This window comes from Pleurodeles waltl, chromosome 8, assembly GCF_031143425.1.
Source record: "Pleurodeles waltl isolate 20211129_DDA chromosome 8, aPleWal1.hap1.20221129, whole genome shotgun sequence".
NCBI classification, from domain to species: Eukaryota; Metazoa; Chordata; class Amphibia; order Caudata; family Salamandridae; genus Pleurodeles; species Pleurodeles waltl.
In genome coordinates, this window is record NC_090447.1 from 616,909,342 (window position 1) to 616,918,538 (window position 9,197).

Below are 9,197 nucleotides of genomic sequence, written 5' to 3' on the forward strand. Positions count from 1 at the left end.
AGTGTAGGGTGGTGCAGTTACATAGACTTGAGTGGCAAAGAGTGAAGTGGCGTAGAGTGGAGTAATGTAGAGTAGTGTAGAGCAGAATATAATGCTGTAAAGTGCAGTGGCGTAGAGTGGAGATATGCAGAATAGAGTGGTATAGTGTGCAGTGGAATAGAGTGCATTGGTGCAGAATGCAGTAGTACAGAATAGAGTGGAGTAGAGTATAGTGGCAGCCAGTGCAGTGTTGCAGAGTGGAGTGTCAGAGTGCAATGGTGTACAGTGCAGTTGTTTAAAGTGCATTTATGCAGAGTGCAGTGGTCTAGAGTGCAGTGGGGCAGAGTGGGTAGAGTGCAGTGGCATAGAATAGATAGTTTCAGAGTACAGTGCATTGGTATAGAGTGGAGAGGGGTAGGGTGGAGTTGCATAGAGTGGCATAGAGTGTGATTGCATAGAGTAAAGTGGTATAGAGTGCTGTGGTATAGAGTGAAGTGGTGCAGAGTAGATTAGAGTGACATACAGTGTTTTGATGTGGAGTGCAGGGGCATACAGTGCAGTGTTACATAGAGTGGAGTTGTGCGGACTAGACTGGTGTTGCCTAGACTTGAGTGGAATAGCATGTAGAGGCGCAAAGCGTAGTGGTGTAGAGAGGCGTCAAGTGCCTAGGCATTGAGTAGAGTGGTACAGAGTAGAGTAGAGAGGTGTAGTGTGAAGTAAGGGAGTGCAGTGGCATAGAGTGGAGTGGAGAAGAGTGCAGTGTCCCACAGTGCAGTGGCATGGCGTCGTGTAAAGTGGAGTGATGCAGAGTAGGGTGCAGTGGTGTGGAGTGGTGCACAGCAGAGGGAAGTGGATTATGCATGGTGTGGTAACACACTGCCATTACAGGCAACACGTTTTTGATTGAAATTACCATTACATTTGCACAGACATACAGGGGCATATTTATACTCTGTTTGGGCCGAATGTGAGTCAAAAAGTTTGACGCACATTTGGCGTAAACCTTGCCCCATATTTAAACTATGACGCTCAACCCCCCGGATGTCAAAAAACCTCTTTGTGCGTCATTTTTTGGATGCGGGAAACCGCCTTGCGTTAATGGCCTGCAAGGTAGGCGTTCCTGCCCTAAAAATGACTTTAAGGCCTGTGTGCCTTATTTATACTCCTGCGTCATTTTGACGCACAGGAGGGGGCGGGCCTTAAAAAACAGGGCACACCCGGATGTGTGCCGTTTTTTAACGCCTGGTTGACAGGAGGCATTAAGGGACCTGTGGGCTCACTTCCATGGTCTCAGACCATGGAAGTAGTCCAGAGGTGCCCTTCCCTGCCCCCGGGGACACCCCCTGCCACCCTTGCCCACCCCAGGAGGACACCCATGGATGGGGGGACCCATCCTAGGTAAGTTAAGGTAAGTAGAGGTAAGTGTTTTTTTTTATTTTTTTTTAAAGTGGCATAGAAGGGCCTCATTTGGACCCCCTACATGCTACTGTGCCCAATGGCCATGCCCAGGGGACAGAAGTCCCCTGGGCATGGCCATTGGGCAAGGGGGCATGACTCCTGTCTTTGCTAAGACAGGAGTCATTTCAATGGGGGCTGTGCGTCAAAAAATGGCGCAAGTCCGGTTTGAGCCATGATTTTTTACTCAAACCTGACTTGCACCATTTTTTGACGCACAACCCCCATTTTCCCCTATGCCAGCGCTGCCTGGCTTGAGTCTTATTTTTTTACTCTGACCAGCCAGCAGCTCCTTCTAACGTCAATCCTTAAATAAGGCGCCCGCATGGTCACTTTGAAGTCAGAGAAAGAAAAGTAAACACTAAGGCCATATGTACGAAAGCTTTTTCCCATAGACACAGAATGGGTAAAATCCTTTGGTACATCTGGCCCTAAGTTCCCACAGAAGATAGAGCCTGGCCTTTGACCTTGTTCTTTGAATTCACAGCAAATGCGATGAGATAAGAACAAGATTTACAGGCCTGTTTACAGAAAGGGAGCACTCAGGCGGATGCTGTAAATAAGGTTTGGGCAATGGAAGGGACGAACTCAAGCTGCATAGCCTAATACAAATAAAGGCAGCGAACTGAAAGCAACAAAATGTGAGTTACAAACTACAAAGCCAATAGCAAGCAATGGCTAGAATGCACTCCCAAGGAAGCTATATGAATGTACTTAAAATGACAGCTGTGGGATACTTTGTGTGGAAATCCCAGTATTTTAGTCCAGTCTGTACCTTGCAGAGGTTTGGCCACATCAGTCACCCAGGTAGTATGACAAGAAGACCTGGAGTGGTCTCCATGTTGCAGGAAAGGTCTGTCCACCCATTCTATCAGTTTGCCCCCAGTCCCTATAGTGTAGAGCTTCTGGCACACCTTATGAAGGGTTAGTGCTAGGTGGCAGACATGAAGTAGGGCATTTAATGATTGTTTAAGGTGGTTGGAAGTAAGGAGTTGACCGGGGTGAAGATGGTAGTCTGCCACAAGGGTTTGGAAACTTAGTAGCTCACTGCCCAGAAACAAATCCCCAATTTTAAGACACCTGCAGCATGCCGCAGATGGAGTTGATCTGAGCCATCCTGTGTGAGTGGGAAGGCTTAGCAAAAGGAGTGCAGTAGCTCAGGGTTTCTTTGTGTCAGTGAGTGTGCAGGTTCTAACAAGGGAAGAGAAAGCTAGGCATGATAACCCCGGATGGTGATCCGTTGAATGGTCGGTATGAAACAATGAGCAGTGCAGTAAGCCCTCCTTAAAAGTCTTTATGGATAAACCCCGTCTCATGGAGGGAGGGTGTGCAGAAAGCCAGCAAGCCACCCTTTGGACCTGTGCAGCTGAAAAATAGCATTTTAAGTCCAGAAGGCCTCATCCACCCGCAGTCACTGGTAGCTTTAAAGTGGAAAGTGCTACTCAATGGTGCCCCAGCGACCAAATTAGTTGTGTGGCATGTGTGAACAAGCAATGAAGGATGAGCAGAGGAAGGTTTGCAAAATAAGACTATCATCAGGGTAGCCTGACACCTTCACTAGTGCCACGTGGCCCACTACAGAAAGCAGAAGAGAAGACCAAAAAGCAAACTGGGCATGGAGGGACCATGATGCTCTGTCAAGATTTCCATCCTGCAAATCAGTGGGAGACTTGTGGATATTAATTACTAGGTATCAAAAGGTAACTGGTTCCTAGTTCAATCTGATGTCTAATTGTATATAAAGGGGGAAAACATATGTTAAAGAAACACTAATTACATTTTTAAAGTTTTACATTTTGTTAGTGCAATTTACATCCTAAATATTTTGAAGATTCTATGTGTACTTGACACTTAGTGATAATCCATATCACTAGTTTGGCTTTGCTCAATTTCAAAACCATTTTAAGACATGGACAAAGCGGGCAATTGCCTTGCACAACCTTACAAGGGGTCTGGCCTCTGCTCACCCTTCACAAGCATGAACAGTGGACCATTGCACCAGAAGAGTTTGTCAAGGTGGGTGGGTGCTGCTTGTTCAGCCACTTGACAGTGCCTCTTATGTTTCTCTCCTGTCTGCAGAGACAACTCCCCAGGTACCAAATATCTTCTGATAGTCTTGGTGGACTCAGCTTGTCTGATTTTAGGAATTGTCCCACCTTGTTCTTCTCTTCCTTATTTATCTAGTTCTTAGCAACAACCCTTTGAATCAGTTGCCCTGGATGTCCCATTTCCTCTTTTATTGTAGTTGATTGGTAGTCCTGGCTCCCACTTCTGGGATAAATGGAGAGTCCCAGACATACACTGTATTGCTTTGAGACTACAGAGAAGTTGTGGGTACCTCACATCCTGACATTAGGTGTGAAACTGTTGCCCACATAATCTGCCCTGCCTCATTAAATGTTTTTTTAGGCTGAAATTCCATGGGTGGTTGGGGTGGGCCAGATGTTTTTATTCAATTTGTTTAAACTAGCATAAGGTTAATAACCTTAATGTTTCCAAAACTGTTTGGTAGGGGTTTTAAAATGTTCAGAAACAATCGAAATGTTGCTGTTACTTTCTCTTCAAGTAAGATTCGGTAGATATGGGTAGGGGTGATGGCCTTGACACAGTGCTGAAGGGCATTAATTTACTACTGAACAAGGACATAGGGCCTCATTACGACCTTGGCGGAGGGGATTACTCTGTCCCAAAAGAGAGGGATATCACGTCTGCCCTTTTACAAGTTCCATAGGTTATAATCCCCTCCGCCAAGGTTGTAATGAGGACCATAATGTGACACCTGCATGTAGTATACCGGGAGGCAATTACAAAAAGACCACAGTGAATAAATAGTCCTATGTTAAAAAAGAGTAAATCAATGCACTAATAACATAGTGAGGTATGGTCTCTCTTGAGTGTGTCTGTAAAACTGACATTTGTTCTGGAATTTTCGTCCTGAATGTTGACCATTCGTCGTGAATTTTTGTCCTGAATTTTGACTCTTTATACTGAATGTTTAAACAGTCCTGTCCAGAATTTGCCTCAATGCCAGGTGGTTACCCTAACCGTGTATGATAGGTTATATAGACCTTCTGCAGGTTCCCAGGCACGCACAACTAAATTTATTGAAGACTGTCTTTTTTTCCATCCAGCAAGCCGCCGGCCGCCCCTTCCGTCCACCTATGACCCTTTAAAAAGAGCAAGCCCAGCTGCTACTGTTTCTGTGCAGGCTTGCTAATCTCCTCAGTCTGAAGATACCGTAGTTATAAAAGATAAATGGGTACACGCTCGCACAAGCCCACAATTTAGGCAGCTTTGAAGTTTTAAAAGGATGCAGCCCGAGGCAGTCCTGCAATTTTCCCTTGGGATGGTGACCTCTAATAGCCAGCTGGTTTGTCCAAGTCTCCTTTTAGCAAAAGGGCTCAGAAAAGAGGCAGCAGTGTGCAGTAAGACTGCAGAATCAGGGTGGGCTTCGCCCCTTCTCCAGCGCCCCTTATATGTACATCGTACATCTTAATACAGAAATAGGTAGGTATGCAAAAACTTTGAAGTGATGCTTCCTACAATTACAAAACATAGATGATTATTTAATATGCTGCCGCTGTACGGTTTCAAGATATTGCAACACTGCTCTTGAGTGACCATATACGTGGGACAGATTCACAAAGATATCTGTTCATCTAAATCAGAAAGAAAGCCTGCAGAACTATTGCAATTTCACATTTGTGTTTTAATAAAAAATGAATGTTCACTTTCACTCTCAAATACTTTACTTACACTTAAAATTACAACAATATGTAAGTCCCAACTTTGAGACCTGCAGTTAGTAATCATTGGCCCAGATTCTGGTAGGTGATAGGCAACGCAGCACCCAAAGTTGCCGCGCTGCGTTGCATGACAAGGAAAGAGCAGGAGAGCGCCAAATTCTGATAGAAATTGCACTCTGCTCCTCCTTCCCTAGCGCTGGTGCTGTTTTCAGCTGCTGTGCGCCACGCTCACACCTTAGCAGAATAGTGCTAGGGTGCGTGTGTGTGCCTAGCATAGGTTTTGTACAGGAAGGGTATCCTTCCTGTGCAAAATACTATGCCTAGACAAGTGGAAATGTTTTTTTCCACTATGTACGTGTGCTGTACAGTGCAGCACACATGCAACGCCGGAAAGGCATGGAGAAATAAAAACATTTCTCCCTTTTGCGGCTGCTTTTGAAAGGCATTCATTTTTGGCGCTAAACCCTTTCATCTGATGTTTTAGAATAGGGTATAGTAAGAAAAAGCATGGCTGGAAGCACAGGTATACCCATGTAACACCCATGTAACGCCCCATCAACGCAAAGTAAAGCAAAGCAGCGTTTTGCACTGCTTTGTGTTACTTTGCCACAAAACCAACGCAAATAACTATTTGAGTTGGTTTTTTAATGCAAAATGTTTAGCGTCGGGTTAGCGTTAAAAACAGTGACGCTAAAGCTTTGAGAATCTTGGCCATAGTGTTCTATTTAGCATAAGAATTCTTTGCAACTTTGTATATCACTATTAAATACGTGAGTGTACATGTTTCTGATAAGAAATGAAGCCCATATTTGGGTTAGGTGTTGGTGATTTTGACAGCAAAATAGAAGGCAGAGAAGTGAATGGGATGTGTGTGTCCACGAAAATTGGACATTATAATTCCGCTTCATTGAATGGAAAATAAAATGGAAATCGGTTAATTTCTAAATATTTCATAGGACTAAAATACCTGAGTTTTATAGGTTGTGAGCAATGAATTGGGTGGATTTTTTTTCTTGCTGTTCATGTTTCCGGAGAACATTTAGCTCTTTCTCGAGTTACAAAAATTCCAACAAAAAGTTATCTGAAGTAAAGCTCCCCTTGCAGCACCTCCCTGAATCCCAAACTAGAGTAGAGACCCTCTATGGAGGAAGACTGTTTGGAAGGAAGCAAATGTTTCTAGCCCATTTAAAATATTTGATTGCTTTTAGACAGCAAGCATATAAATTGGGATCCCAAATTCACCTGCTGAGACTGCATATGGGAAGACTGCTCGAGGAGTCCATTCCCACTGGACCTGCTGGCAAAGCATTGACATACCACATGTTCAAGGGCACTCATTCTTTGCGTACAGTTAAAGAAACTCAATGTGCTGGGTTAGGAAACAATTTCAATTTACCAGACATTATAAATGCAGGTAAGATTTGAGTAGAAAAGACCTTCCTGAGAGACATTCTCTGCTCAAATCTGCCCCCAGAGAAAAAAATATGCAAAATCTAGCACCTTTGAAATTCTCAGAATTTTAGTCAATGCAAAATGTGCAAATTATTCAGGCATAAGAAAAATTGTGCACCAGCTTAATCTACTTGTGATATTGAAGCTAAGCAATTTAAGGACAATTTAATTTGAAGTTCATAATGATTTTACAATCACTGTCAGGTTGTCAAACTGAAACTAGATCATGCAGTTCATCACCAAAGCATTTACTGTCGTCACAAGGCAGAACTACATTACCTGCCTATTTTCATGTAAATCTGAAATATGAAGGGCCCTTTAATAGCCAGAAAATGTCATCATGCTGTGACATGGCTTGCCTAGCGATGGGAGAACTTATGTTTGTAAAAGCAGAGGAACCTGATTTTATTTTTGTAAACTTCACGGGCTTTTGGCAAATTGGACTGACATTTATCGCTTGGTATGAAAAGTAAAAGGTAATATCATTCACTTCTAGTGTGGGAAGAAAGAAACAGGATGGCTCACACTGAAATGAAACAATATCCAGCCCACTGACGACATTATGACTATCCTGGACTGAGGAGAAATAGCGTCCCTCCTCCTGCTTGACCACTTTGTGGCATTCAGCACATTCGCCCACAGCCCACATCAGAAGATTCCACAAGTTTGGCACCCAAGGACCTGCACTCTACTGGATCTGCTACTTCCTCGCTGGAAGAAATCAAAAGATCAGCCTGCCACCCACCCATTGGAGTCCAAGAGCCTGATCTGTGGAGTCCCCCAGGGATCATCTCTCAGCCCTACCCTGTTCATCCTCTACATGACTGCACTCGCCAACATCATTGAATCCCAATCTCCTACGACGATCCCACCTAACTCATTTGCTCCCTGACAAATAAGACAACCACTACAAGAGTCAGCTTCATCAATTGCATGACCATGATTGCAGAATGGATGAGAACCAACTGCTTTAAGCTCAACTCTGACAAGAAAGAAGTACTGGTTTAAGGAAACAGGATCTCCCCATGGGATGCCACCTGCTGGCAAATGGAGCTGGGACTAATACCAACACCCACTTAGCACACCAGAAATCTGGGGATCATCCTTGAGGACAAGCTCAATATTATGGCACAAGTTAACACAGTGAGCACTGCCTGCTTCCACATCCCATGTGCTAGAAAAGATTTTCAAGTGGCTGCCACAGAACACTAGACACACTGTCACACAATCACTCATGACAAGCAGACTCGACTATGACATGATTTATGCTCAACCTCCCACACAACACCCTCATCTCACCCCAACTCAGAGAGTGCTACTGGCTCCCCATTCACAAGCGCAGCCAATTCAAACTCCTCTCACACACATTCATAGCTTTGTACAGCACTGAGCCAGCATACCTGAACAGCTGCATACACTTTCACCAGCCTGCCAAACACCTAAGCTAAGCCTCACTTGCACATACCCCTGCATTCACAAATGCAGAACAGGAGGTTGCTCATTCTACTACGTCTCACCCAAAACATGGAGCAACTTCTTACAACACATCAGATCCTCCTCTTCAGTTTTGGATTTCTGCAAGAACCTGAAGACCTGGCTCTTTAAATAATTCTACAGGTTCCAGACGCCTACACACCTACTCAAATGCCGGGATACCCTCACAGGTACCAATCGACATACCAGAACAAGGGTTCAGACTGGTACAGCCAATTGCTTTGCTGATAAGGTCTTACAGAGGCTCTCAATACAAGAGGCCCGGTAAAACAGTGTGGTAATACCATACCTGACACTGAGGGATACTACCACACATTTTAAGGGCATTACCAAGTTTTCTACTGGTGAATAACAACAATGGGGAATCACTTTTAACATGTGTGTCTTCCTGAACTCCAGCCCTTTTCCAGGGGCTTTTTCCATGAGGCCTGAGCAGGTGGATTTGTCCCCAAAATTATATGCACTAATAAACCATGTAGTAATACCCAACAAAACTGCAATTAGGAGGTAATTTGTGATGAGGGCCATAAAGAGGAGATGAAGTTGTGCTTGAAGTGGAAAGGAATGGTCCCAGTTTTGCCAGACACTCTCAGCAGCAAACATGCTGCTCCAAATGCAAAATCAATGAAAGAAGGATGTAAGGAAGCCACATTGTCCTTCACAGGCAAGAATATTGTTGCTTGTGAAGCAACAATATAATTTGGTAAACGGAGTGATAGAACTGGGAGAAGTGGACAGATCTGTGTAAATATTCCCATCAAAGCATTAACAATGTCCTAAGAAGTTGGCAAATACAGTATGCGGACTGTCCAGCCCAGTCAAAGTAAAATTGGTTTTGAAAGTAGGAAGTTAAAAGCAACAAGACCTCCTATTCTTGATATTAATCCATTCTGAATTCTAAAATATAATACATTTCAAGGTGTTTTCTTATCTCTGGTGATAAATCACAGGTGTTCTTGTTTCAAAATTCCCCATAATACACTGACTCCTGTTGGCGATGTTTCACTTGGTATAGGATCTCCTTAGCAATACCAATACTTTATCGTTTAAGCTTTTCCTGATCTGTGTCCC